This window comes from Trachypithecus francoisi, unplaced genomic scaffold, assembly GCF_009764315.1.
Source record: "Trachypithecus francoisi isolate TF-2019V2 unplaced genomic scaffold, Tfra_2.0 Lachesis_group2, whole genome shotgun sequence".
Taxonomy (NCBI): Eukaryota; Metazoa; Chordata; class Mammalia; order Primates; family Cercopithecidae; genus Trachypithecus; species Trachypithecus francoisi.
In genome coordinates, this window is record NW_022681465.1 from 124355887 (window position 1) to 124369944 (window position 14058).

Consider the following 14058-nt stretch of genomic DNA (forward strand, 5'->3'; position numbering starts at 1 on the left):
TAGACAAGACTACCCTTTTACGGAAAGCTCATTCCTACAAAAGAACAATTGCATCAAACAAATGCGTGGAACAACAAACACCTTTTCCTTTTATTCCATGGCACCAAGAGGAAGGCCCAAAGAGGGATATGACATATTTTGGGATTTAACTTTCAGAAAAATAATTTATTTATTGTGATAAAGGGCAACATTTTCTTCATGGAAATGTCAGCATGGGCAAGTGGAATCACAATGAGCACAGCGACTATTTATTGAGTGCTTACTATGGTCTGTGCACACCGCTGAGTGTGCTACATGCGTAGTCTCATTTATTTCTCAGAATGACACTGGGAGGACAGTATTACTTCCTGGATTATTTTAGAGAGAGAGAAACAGAGGCTTGGGAGTTAAGGGACATGCCCAAGGCAAGAGATCATACATAAGTGGAAGAGTTGGGATGTGACCACAGGAAGTTGGGCCCTAGGACCTATAAAAGAGAAAATCACTAAAATAGTAGCTCATATTTAATGAATACTGATCACGAAGCATAACCTTTACATGTATTTTATTTTTATGTTTTTCTTTCCACAACTATTACTACCATCCCATTTTACCAATGAGACAACGAAAACATAAAGAGTTGAAACTGATCACCTTGGTGATCTACTGCCAGTGAGGGAACAGAGCCCCTAGCTATTTATTAAACCCCACTCCTCTGACCCCAGAGGAAGCAACAAAGGAGTGGGGTTTAATAAATAGCTAGCCAAAGGAAGCACCATATCTCCCTGTACAGAAGCTTCCATTCTGAAGATTAATTTACTGTTACTATTAAACCCAGGCATCAAGCTGGGCGCAGTGGCTCACGCCTATAATCCCAGCACTTTGGGAGGCTTAGGCAGGAGGATCACGAGGTCAGGAGATCCAGACCATCCTGACTAATATGGTGAAACCTCATCTCTACTAAAAATATAAAATATTAGCAGGGCATGGCAGCATGTGCCTGTAGTCCCAGCTACTTGGAAGGCTGAGGCAGGAGAATCACTTGAACACAGGACGCGGAGGTTGCAGCGAGTCGAGATTGTGCCACTGTACTCTAGCCTGAGGAACAGAGCGAGACTCCGTCTCAAAAAGGTAAAATAATTAAAAAGTAAACAAACCCAGGCATCATTTTCAAATATCAACAAACATTTATTACACACTGACAATCATCAAGGCCTTGTGCTAGCTGCTACAACTGAACACAAAGAAGCGAAGTTCCTTCCATCAGTAACTGTAAAATAAGCCTGGGAAAACAACACACAAAACCTTATGGAAAATTTAAACTTGAATTCTGTTGAACAATTTCTTTTACTATGCAGAAGACAGCACAAGTAAGTGATTATTTGAATGAAAAGGACAATTCAGAGGATGAAGACATCATTGGCATGTGTGGTACCACAGAAGTTTCAGGGTGATGCTGGTGCTGGAGAAAACAAGAGGACTTGTGAAGGGTAGTGACAGGATATGGAGAAAGACGTGGACATTTTTTGCTGAGACAGCTGGTGAATATAGAGAATAGTGAATGCAAACTGGATCAGGTTGGAGAAGAGATGGAATCTCAGGCAGCATTTGGACTGCATTTTGTGCATTAAGAGACATTTGACCTCAGGCATGACATGATATAGAACACTGCTTGCAGAAGATAAATTTGCCCTTCCAGGTAAGCATAAACAATTCAAACTTATACACAGAAAGTAAATGAAGCTATAACTAACTTGAGGTTGATGTAAGATTTTTCAGAACACCTATGCAGCATCTACTGTCAGCATGTTTATGCTTACACTGAAAAACAGGCAGATTGATTTTCCCTGATTAAGGCTGTTTCAGTCTGGTCTGATGAGTAAATATCCAAAGCAGCCACATGCTTAGCTGCCCTCCCTCTGCAATTACTACCTGTTTTTTTTTTTTTTTTTTCCACTCTTGATTCAAAGTGTGGGTCTCAATGTGTAATGCTTAACTTTTCAGAGTAGGCACCTTGTCTATCGCTCTGTCTTATAATTCTCCTGCTTCTTCTAAGAGGGACAATCATTCACTCATTCATTCCTTCATTCCTTCATTCACTGTGTGTTTTCTGAATACTTACAAAGTGCCAGGGCAGGTGCTGGGCTATGGGGATGCAAAACTAAAATGTCATCTCAGTGTTTAAGGAGCTCACAATCTGCTTGAGGAACACAAAAGAGTGAGACAGTCACAATATGCTGGCTGAAGTCTGCAATAGTCCTGCATATAACGTGCTATGTGATCACACATAAGACAGTCTTCATTCTGCCTGGTGCATCCTGGCAGGCCTCCCAGAGACAGGAATTTTTAATGTGAGTTGTGAAAAATGAGTAGTCATTCTCCAGGTGGCTGAAGAAGCAAAAGCCATTTCTAAAAGTGGGTGAAGAAAGTGGAAATGCTTGGGAACGTGGGTAACTGCCAGAAAGAGTGATCCCGAGCTGAGTTTATGACAGGGGAGGGATCAAGAGGGATCGATGCTGCGACGTGTTTGAACTTGATTCAGCAATCCCATTTTCAGTTTAGAGACAACACAGAGCACGGCCCGGGGCGTGGACAAATGGGAACTGACTGTAATAAAAGTCACATACCTCGTAGAGTTATCATTACAAAGATAATCTAATTTTATCTTGTGAATTTCTCTATAGTCTCCTAGACAACTGAAGACACCATGGTTTGTCAGAATTTACCGGTGGGACTTGCTGATCCAAAAAAAAAAAAAAAAAACTATGCCTTTGTGTCTTCCCAGCTCTAAGTCAATAATGTCAGCTAAAGAATTGTCATTCTACCTCCCTAGATGTTAACTGTGACAATTTGTTGGCCAAGCATTTTTCTAAGACAGTCATCCAGGTAGCCACAGCTTGAAAGTGAAGAATTGAGGAGGAAGGTTTGGTCTTGCCAATTACAGGAATTTGGGGCCAGGTTCCAAAGCATGATATGGCTTTGCTCATCTAGCCCCTGGAATGTGTACGTGGCTAGAGTGATCCTAGGCTCTGAGGACCACCCAAGGTAGGTTTGAGATTCCTGAGAAATATCTATTCTCTGATTCCCTGTGCCCTGCACCCCCCAACAAAAGAATGTCACTTTATGAGAATGGAACATTATAATATTATTGAGAATAGGCAACCTGGGTATTCAGAGATCAGTAAAAACAAAGTTAACAAAAATAATGGATACCAGATATTAAATGACTTCTTTACACTTGCTGCTTTAATGTGTTATTTAAAGCATACTAGATTTTTGGCTAAAAGGGTACGTAAAGGTGTGATTTAAATAATTTTTTACAGGGATGACCCAAACTAACTGGATAGACATTTGGTACTTAAACTAGGCCAAATCATAATAAACCTCCCTTCCATATATACTTTTTTTACAGTTTAAAAAACATTTCCACAAACTTCATTTTTCTGAAGCTCTTAACAATATTATAAGCCAGAAAGGACAGAGAGTCCCACAACCAGCCTACCTGAACAGACACAGATAATTGATGCTACTTTCCAAGGATGGGTTATGAAACTAGCATAGATGCAAGATGTATTAGTGACCAGAGAAACCAAATATGCAGGCATTGACTCTCAACTTCATTCTGAAGATCAAAAAAATAAAGCATTTAATTCTTTTCTTACTACCTGGATGTTTGTGTGTGTGTGATGTGTGCAGATGTGTCTGTGTTTGTATGTGGATGTGTGCTGAACAATGTTTTATAAATGTAAGCCTGGCCTGTGGGCATAGAATTTAAAAAATTATAATAACAGTAACAGCAGTGACTTTAATTGGATATTTGAACCATCATTCACAAAAGCTTTCCCTATTCATGACCTAATTTTAACATCCCCCTTCATATGGTCTTATGATATTTATATGTGAGAATATATGAATATTCATATGAGAAAATTGAGGTTCAGAAACTTTTTCAGCATTTTGCAGCAAGTAAACAACAGAAGCAATCTAGAATTCTGGTTGTTGAATATATAGCCCAATGTCAGTACCATCACATCAAGACAATTTCCCAGTCCTCCCAAATTGTTAGACTTTATCCCTCTGTTAATCAGTATTTATAGCTTTCTGCATGCCATAATCTTTTATAAAAGGTATGATTATTCGTACATCTTGCTTGTCTTATTATCTTCACTGACAATGGTGGTCAGTGAAGATTTGGACCTATATTTCATACATCTTATGGTATAATTATTTGTATACCTTACTTGGTCTTATTTTACCTTGATCTTATTATACCTTAATCATACCTTAATCTCTTATGTCAGAATAAGATTTTTGTGTATTAAGCGTTCACCAAACCTATCTTTAGTTATCCTCGATTTGGTGTCTAGATCTCGTGGAGGGGACAGTCAGTGCTGATCGACATTGGTGTCCTCTCTTCTTTCTGGTCACCCCACGAGATTGCATACGCATGTCAGAGATTCAGCCAATGGAAAATTTGTAGATATTAGGCCAGCTATTTCCACACTGAGCCAAGTAAGAAAATCATCTCATTTATGATTTTTACTACCTTTTTCTAGCCACCTACTGAATAGAGAAGACCCCAGGGATCTAGAGAGGGGTGGAGCCACAAGGCAGAAGAAACCTGGGTCACTGCACGACTCTGATGGGCAGAACCCATTCCCTGTCCAATGCTTCTTTCTGCTCTCCACTCCCACCACAGTGTGCATTTGAACTGTGACATGAGCAAGAAGTAAACCCTCATTATGTAAAGCTGCTGAAATTTGAAGGTTACTTATTATAGCTGCTGCCTACTCAGACGAATACAACTCTCCGTTATAAGAAGCTAATATCTACAAAGAAGTAATATTCAATGCACTCCAAAGGAGCATACATTGTAAAGAGATTTTAATAAGTTATTTCATATTGCTGATTCTGAGAATGCTTTTGGGGGGAAATAAAACCACAATGCTATACTTTCAAATAAATACATAATCGTGATTTTAATGATCAATCAAATTCTCCTATCATCAAAATCTTTAGGTCATGATAGATAAATTATGTGAAGTACACACTGTAATGTAAGACTGCCATCAAGATATTCAGGACACACTAACAAGCAAAGTATGGATTGACAAATCTAATTTAAGTCAGTCCTGCTGAGTCATTCGAGATTTGAGATATCTATCTATATAAAATGAACATAATCCATTAGCATCAAAATAACAAAGTCCCCCAAATGCAGAGGAGTCTAGTTCTGCTCATGACTTTTATCAGCATGACATGAGGCTAATATTCATTTATCAAACAGTAAGGGCATTGTTTTGCACTCACATAATTATCAGTTAATAAAGCTTAAAAAAAGAGCCTCTCACATCTAGATTGAATTATTCTTTCTATGGTGCTTACCCTCATATTCCTAAATACTTATAATGTTCCCATAGTAAATGAGGTCAGCTTATGTAAGCTCAAAACAATAGGAAATTTTAGCCTCAGAACATAATAGCAAGAATATTAGAGCACATTCACTCAATTCAAAAATTGAGTCTAAAATTCTATACTTGGCTGCATGCCTTGACATCTATAGTGAAGCTATATCATTAGATAATCTCTCATATCCTTACAGTAAAATTTGAAGTCCAAACCACCCCATTTGTCAAAAGAGAAAACTAAGGGTCTGAGAGGTAAAGCAGTTCACCTATTACTGCATGGGAATCTGGTCCTCGACTGAAAAAGATGTCTTTCAAATCTCATTTTGGTGGCTTCTTGTCTTTATGCCTTTTTGTTCCTTCTCTGTCTCATTCAAAACTGAGATGACAGATGCTCTTATTTTAAGCTGGGGTTGTTGCCACACTAGGACACTCAGTTTTCTGATTTGGAAAAAAAGGTTTACTTTTTCTAGTACACTTAATGCAATTGCACTCACGCAGTAAAGCAGAGGGCAGTGGATGTGCAATTGCAGAAAAACCCTGGAATTTCTCGGTAGGTGAAGGCTCGTGGAGGGCTCTGATATGAGCATGCAGTTCACAGAGGATTTGGAGACTGCTCCTTTGCCTCATCTGTCTTTCCCTCCAAGTCTCCAGTGGACTATGCCTATGGAGGCTGTGTCTATTGTAACCTTCAAAATACCTTTGTTTTGTCTTATTATAGATACAGTAAAATACTCCAGAGACAAGGGACTGGCTGGGTAGCAACAGCCTGCTGGAATGAATGAAATAGCCAAATCTTCCCTGTAATGTTGTAGTCAGAGCATCATAGCAGAGCCTGTGGTTACCATAATCAGCAGTCCCCATGGAAGAGCTGATTTAAAGCAGCACTGATTTCAAGTCCCTGGTGAAAGTGTTAAAACCCAGTAAAGCAGCGTGTAAAGGATAGGATACAGAAGTCCAGATAATTCATAAACAAATCATCTTTTATTCCTCTAACATTAAGATTCTCCAGTTTTCTCTTTCCAGGATGTATTTTTTTATCTGTTAAAAGCATGCATATTTCTAGTATTATCTCACTGTATCTGAGAAGAATGTGTATTCATATTTAGAAGAGTTGGCTAGGTACAGTGGCTGATGTTCTCATGCCTGTAATCCCAGCATTTTGGGAGGCTGAGGCGGAAGGATCCCTTGAGTCAGGAGTTCAAGACCAGCCTGGGCAACATCACAAGACCCTGTCACTACAACAAAAGCCAGGTGTGGTTGCATGTGCCTGTAGTCCCAGATACTCAGGAGGCTGAAGCAGAGGAACAGCGGAGCCCAGGGGTTTGAGGCTGCCGTGGGTTATAATTGTACCACTGCACTCCAGCTTGAGTGAGAGAGTGAGACACCCCACCTCTGAAGAAATAAAAAGGAGGTTACCAGACAGGAGGTGAACAAGCCATTTATTTGGTGGTTCCTCTGAACAAAGGGCTACCATTTTTCAAATCTAAAGTGGGCATCTCTACTGTTGGAACTCTGCTCCCAAATGTACATTTCATGACTAGACAATGAAATCGTAGCACATTCTACCCATTCAATTGAGAGGCACACTGAGTCAGCATTGGATGAGAATACTTCACTTCAGTTATTGTTCTTAAAAATCACATTTCTCAACAGGTTGAAGTAATTCACTGGCAAGAAAAAGCTGAAACCTATTTTCCTCTCACATAGTTACACATTTTTCTGAAATGCACTCTGCTTTCTTTGTGGTAGGATTGGTCATGAGTATCAGGGTTCTGGAAATAAACTTTTCTTTATTTCAATTACACAAAAATTTGTTTTGGCTTGAAGCCTTTTCTCCCCAGTCCCAGGGAGGGAAAGTTTGTTTTGTTTTGTTTTGTTTTTTAGATGGAGTCTTGCTCTGTTGCCAGGCTGCAGTGCAGTGGTGCCATCTCGGCTCACTGCAACCTCCACCTCCCAGATTCAAGCAATGCTCCTGCCTCAGCCTCCCAAGTAGCTGGGATTACAGGCATGTGCCACAACACCCAGCTAAATTTTGTATTTTTAGTAAAGACAGCATTTCAGCATGTTGGCCGGGTTGGTCTCAAACTCTTGACCTCAAGTGATCTGCCCACCTTGGCCTTCCAAAGTGCCGGGATTACAGGCATGAGCCACTGTGCCTGACTTTCATGTTTCAACATATATTTGAATATATGCTTAGAAGTCCAACATATATTTGAATATTTGAGAATATAACATATTCTCAAAAGCATCTATAACCCATCAGTGATCACTATCTTAGATTTCAAGTTCTTCCATGAGATTCCTATCTAGTTAGTCTTTTTTTTTTTTTGAGACAGAGTGTTGCTCTGTCACCCAGGTTGGAGTGCAGTGGCATGATCTCAGCTCTCAGTTACAGCCTCTGCCTCCCGGGTTCAAGTGATTCTCCTGCCTCAGCCTCCCAAGTAGCTGGGACTACAGTTGCGTGCCGCCATACCCAGTTAATTTTTGTATTTTTAGTAGAGACAGGTTTCACCATGTTGGCCAGGATGTTCTTGATCTCCTGACCTTGTGATCCACCCACCTCAGCCTCCCAAAGTGCTGGGATTACAGGCGTGAGCCACTGCACCCGGCATCCCAGGGAAATATTTTTCATAAAGAAGTAAGTGGACTTTGGAGAGGTATGAATGGCTCCCTATTTAAAATTCCGAATAGTGCATTGGCTCATCCACCCAGCTCTTGCAAGATTGACCATATGTGAAATTTGAATGTAGATTACAGTGTTTCAATTTAACAAGATTAAGGTGTGATTACATTGGTTATTTTGTAATTTCATACCTTCTCCATTAAGGGATGTCAGCATTTAAGACCATTCTCAGTCATTTTTAATGCATACTGAAGTGGAAAAAATGCTTGCAGTTCTAAGTTATTAACCATTTAACTTTATTTAGTTTGTATTTTCTAATCTGTTACTTTAAAAAATATATGCTTCTCATATCTTCTCCACAATAACTTACATTACAATCTGTTTAACTTTCTTTAACTTCAGCTTTCTAACTTTGTTTTCTTAAGATGTTACCCCCTCCCCTGGCCCACATTCATCGTTGAAGAAGACGGAAGAAAGCATAAAACTTTTAAAAGATACTAGGATATTTAGACCTGATTTGCTGATAGAAATTTCTATTTCCCCACTTCCTGGGGAGAAGCAGGGTGTAGTCGAGTGATTCCCACCCTGGCTTCTGCTGAATACTGTGGTCCCACAAGATACTGTTTTCATGCAAAAAAGTAAATCGTGGCCAAACACTGGTGAGAAATGCTGCATAACATACTAGTTTCTTGCAGAGTCACAATGCACATTTGCATATTAAAGCCCCTGGGATATACTGCAGGAAAGAAATACGTTCAATTTTCTTCAAACATTTGCATCACATCCACAATTTATTTGAACACAGATCCCTTTTTATTCTTGACACATTATTAAGATTCCTCAGGACACTAGTGTTCAAGAAACAGTTTGGAAAAACCAATTCATATTGAAAATACAGGGGTTTTAGGGTGTGTTTTTAAATCCCCAGCTTTGATGCTTATAAGCTGTGTGACTTTGAACAAGTTATCCAGCCTCTCTGAACCTCATTCCGATTTTACATTCCAACCGATATTTACGAGCTTCCTTGGTGTTCTAGGCTCTGTGTTAGCTAGGCATGAGGGATATCGCAGTAAACAAAGCAGGCGCATCCCATCCTCAGGTAATTCAGGGTCAGGTAGAAGAGATAGACATTAAATAAATACATGTATAATTAGAGTGTTGATAAGTGCCAGAGAGGAAAAAGAATAAGTGGAGGAGATAATTACAGGAAAAAGCCTAAGTAGATTGAGTGGGCAGGGAAGTTCTCTGAGGAAGTGACAATTAAGCTGAGGCCTGAAAGAGATGTAAGATCCAGCGAAGCAAATTGTGTCAGCAAAGTGTTCCAGAGAGCAGAAAAAGCAAATGCAAAGGCCGCTAAAGTGGTCTTGCATGCTGACTTCCCTTAAAGGAGAAAATATGAATCTTAGAGACTACCAAGGTATGTCTTTCTTCATCTTGCTGGACAAGCTTGTATCTGAGGTGCAGCAAAAAGGCCAGTGAGGCTACAGCACAGCAGGCCAGGCATGAGTGGTAGGGGCCATTGAAGGCAGAAACACTGGCAGCGGCCAGACCTCTATCCCGTGGACCAGAATCCACGCAAAAGAGTCTGGACTGTAAGTGCAAAGGATGCTGACTTGTCATTATCTGATTCAGGTTAACACAGGATTATACATAGAAACAGGAGTCCAGTGAGGAGGTGATTTCTTGTTAAGAAACAGATTCAGATTCCTCTTCTGCAAAACCGGGCTATTAAGTCTTAACTGACATGGTTGTAGAAAAGTGTCAAAACTTGGAAAACAGCTTGGTACAGAAAAGATGCCAAAATAGAACTTTCTGCTCCTATTTCTTTCCTGAGACATAGAGCCCAACTATCTAGAGACTTTCATATACCTCGATTGACTTCCGCCCTTTGAATCTTGTATATTTCACCCTGCTTTCTGAATGATAACCTCTTGGGACTGTTTGTATGTGAAATGGACCACACTGTAAATAATTTCAGAAGGAATAGGGGGACCAGTCCTCTCCAACGACAAGTGGGAGCAGGCACCACCAGCCTTTCTATATGAATTCCGTATTCCATCGTTGGCAATGCTTGGATTCAAATGTGCTAATCTATCCAAATAGAACTGAAATATGGGGGTTCCCTTGTGGGAAAGGCCAGAACCTAAATGAAAACTTACAAAGCACCTCCTAAAAAGAAAACACCTGTGCTGTTTGGACACCTTGACTTTATTTTTTTAAATGATGTTTTTAAATTTGAATATAAAAAATTTAACTGATAGATAAAGTAGTGTGTATTTATTATATAGAATATGACGCTTTGAAGTACATATACATTGTGGAAAGCTTAAATCTAGTTAATTATCAAGTCCATTACCTCACATGGTTATTTCTGTGGTGAGAACACTTACTCACTCTCCTTGCATTTTTCAAGAATACAATATGTTCATCATTAACTATAGTAACCATGCTGTGCAATAGATCTCTTGAACTTATTCCTCCTATCTAACTTTGTTGGTCTTCTTCTTCTTTTTTTTTTTTTTTTTTGAGATGGAGTCTCGCTCTGTCACCCAGGCTGGAGTGCAGTGGCACGATCTCGGCTCACTGCAAGCTCTGCCTCCTGGGTTCATGCCATTCTCCTGCCTCAGCCTCCAGAGTAGCTGGGCCTACAGGCACCCACCACCATGCCTAGCTAATTTTTTGTGGTTTTAGTAGAGACCGGTTTTCACTGTGTTAGCCAGGATGGTCTCGATCTCCTGACCTCGTGATCTGCCCATCTTGGCCTCCCAAAGTGCTGGGATTACGGGCATGAGCTACTGCATCCAGCCCCTAACTCTGTCTTTTATAAAGTCAAAATAAAACTTTAAAAAATGACCCAATTTATTTAACAAATAAATTGCATGGAATTAAAAGAATATGGGGAAAATTGTAGGTTCTAAGAGACTTTAAAGACTGCTATGGGGCTGGGCACAGTGGCTCACACCTGTAATTCCAGCACTTTGGGAGGCCAAGGCGGGCAGATCACCTGAGGTCAGGAGTTCCAGACTAGCCTGGCCAACATGGTGAAACCCGGACTCTACTAATAATACAAAAATTAGCCATGCAGTCTTTAATCCCAGCTACTCAGGAGGCTGAGGTAGGAGAATTACTTGAACCCAGGAGGCAGAGGCAGCAGTGAGTTGAGATCGCGCCACTGCACTCCAGCCTGGGCAACAGAGTGAGACTCTGTCAAAAAAAAAAAAGAAAGAGAAGAAGAAAGAAAGAGAGAGAGAGAGAAAGAAAGAAGGAAAGAAAGAGAGAGAGAGAGAAAGAAAGAAGAAAGAAAGAAAGAAAGAAAGAAAGAAGAAAGAAAGAAAGAAAAAGAAAGAGAAGAAAGAAAGAGAGAGAAAAGAAGAGAAAGAAAGAAGAAGGAGGAAGGAAGGAAGGAAGGAAGGAAGGAAGGAAGGAAGGAAGGAGGAAGGAGGGAAAGAGGAAAGGAAAGGAAGGAAGGAAGGAAAGGAAGGAAAGAAAGAAAGGAAAGAAAGGAGAAAGAAAGAAGAAAGAAAGAGAGAGACAGAGGGAGGGAGGCAGGGAGGGAGGCAGGGAAGGAAGGGAAAAAAAGGCTGCTCTGGACTGAATGTTTGTATTCTCCCAAAAATATATGTTGAAACCCTAGTCCCAGTTTCCACTGGTACTTGGAGACAGGGACTTTGGGAGATAGTAAGATCATGAGGGTGGAGGCCTCATAGAGGGATTTGTAAGATTTATATCCTTGTAAGGAGACATGAGAGCCTACATGCGCTCTCCCTCTCTCTCTGTCTCTCTCTATTATGTGAAGATATAATGAGAAGATGGCCTTTTGCAAACTAGGAAACAGGTCCTTACCAGACTGCACCAGATCAGCTGGCACCCTGATCATGGACCTCTCAGCAGCCTCCAGAACAGTGAAAAATAATGCTTTTTCGTTGAAGCCACACAATCTAGGACAGCAACCTGAACTAAGACAAAGACCTAGACCCCAGGCAGGCCAATGTAAACCATGAGATCTAGGGGTGTCCTGGGTGATAAAGAAGAGCAAGAAAGAGATCATATAAACTATAAAAACGTGGTGACTTTGGGGAAATGGGAAGGGTTGGGGCTAGAAAGGAACTCCTAAATAAGAGTGGTGAGGGGCTGGCCTAGTCCAATTTCTTGACCTGGTAGCAGTTGCAAGGGTGCCTGCCTCATGATAACTTAATATGTTGCACATTTGTTTTATTCAGTGTTCAGTATTCTATATCTGTGTTTTCAGTGTACTTGTATCTGTGTTTTGTTTTAAAATAAAATGATTAAAAAGTGAAGAAGAAATGAAAGAGCAAACAAACAATAATTTTTACATGTCAAAATGTAAAATCATATCAATTTAAGCCATGATTTTCAAAGTAAAAAAAAAAGAGGGCCGGGCGCGGTGGCTCAAGCCTGTAATCCCAGCACTTTGGGAGGCCGAGACGGGCGGATTACGAGGTCAGGAGATCGAGACCATCCTGGCTAACACGGTGAAACCCCGTCTCTACTAAAAAATACAAACAAAAATCTAGCCGGGCGAGGTGGTGGGCGCCTGTAGTCCCAGCTACTCGGGAGGCGGAGGCAGGAGAATGGCGTGAACCCGGGAGGCGGAGCTTGCAGTGAGCTGAGATCCGGCCACTGCACTCCAGCCCCGGCGACAGAGCGACACTCCGTCTCAAAAAAAAAAAAAAAAAGAGAAATGTCATGGGGTTCACAAAATCACTTGATGTGTGCTCCTATAGGAAAACAATCCAAAATGAGAGTAGAAATGCTGTCGGGTTTTCTGCTGAATTTTTCTCTTCTTTCTCATTGTACGTTATAAATAACTAATTAAACTATTATTTCATTACAGAGCTCAATTAATTTATATGTTGCTTAGCTGCTCTTATATCTCCAAATGGTAAGACAAAAGGATAAATTAAATGAGCAACAAAAAAGCATTCCTGTTGATAAAACTTTTAACGTGGATTATAAAAAAGTTCACCTCCAAAACACACTGGACAATTAATTTTTAATCCTTTATTTTAATTTCTAAGTAGTAATTCTACTATGTAGTTGATGGGCTTTAATATGGCAATAAATAATTAACAATTATAGGCCTTTTGTGTTCATACAGATATAAAAATATCTTTCTCTCTAAGCTGTGTTTTTCCCAGACATCTGGAGGGAACATACACATCTGCAAGTCCTTACTAACTAAAAAAGACCTTCAGTTGTGGAAAATTTGTAGGTTCTTTTATCATCTCATCTTCGGTTATTGGAACACAAATTCTTTCCATACCCCTCATGATCTAATAATATGGTAGAAATTGGAAAGTTTCAAATTTACGTAGCTACTAAAAAATGCAAACCATTATTACCTGGCCAGAAGGAAGCAGGCACACTCCAAATGAGGGGCTTATCAATAAACACTTATCAACAAACAAACCACCTTCGTTTCACTTTGATTTACCCTGTCTTGGAGCTGTGTAGTATTTTTTCATCATCATCAAGGAGGGTCCTTTTAAAACACAAACACTGAAGAACAGTAGCAGGATGGAAGGTATTCTCTGTACAAGGTGGAAGGAACTACTCGGGCTACTATATATTTTTCCTACTGTAACAGATTGCCAAATTACCACAGCATCAATGGTGTGAGAGTTTACAAAACTGCTTTTTAAACTCAGAATGCTGGGATATTATGAATCACACCTGCATGAAAACAAATGCCAATGCTTGGTTCATAAAAACAAAAAATGTGGGTTTGCCGAAGTTGGAAATACCACAGTATTATGTAAACAACAGGTCACCCTGTTTTACCACTTCCTCTTCTCTCCCTTGGTATTAGACTCCCTTAGAATAACAATGAATAGGTCGATATTTCACAGACAAGTGGTGCCCAGACGAGCCACTTGGACTCAAACTTCCGGTAGTCTGGGCAAGTTTTTAAATTGTCATTTTATTCTGGGAAAGCGCTTGAGAGGGCCAAGTGTATAATCAGGGGAGTGCATTTTGCCCTCTTTCAGTTTCTCAGTGTGCGGTGTGAGGGCAGCCTGACTGGAATGG

General features: G+C 40.2%; 1 protein-coding gene and 1 long non-coding RNA gene across 2 annotated transcripts in view; one reads left to right on the top strand and one right to left on the bottom strand.

Annotated features, from left to right (window-relative positions):
- The window catches only part of LOC117065499 (teneurin-2-like), a 301346-nt gene that overhangs the window by 202911 nt on the left and 84377 nt on the right, over window positions 1-14058 (bottom strand). The gene's annotated exons all lie outside the window — the stretch shown is intronic.
- LOC117065501 lies at window positions 1483-4969 on the top strand. Its single transcript, XR_004429946.1, has 2 exons — window positions 1483-1678; window positions 4536-4969. It is a non-coding gene; the product is annotated as an uncharacterized LOC117065501 (long non-coding RNA).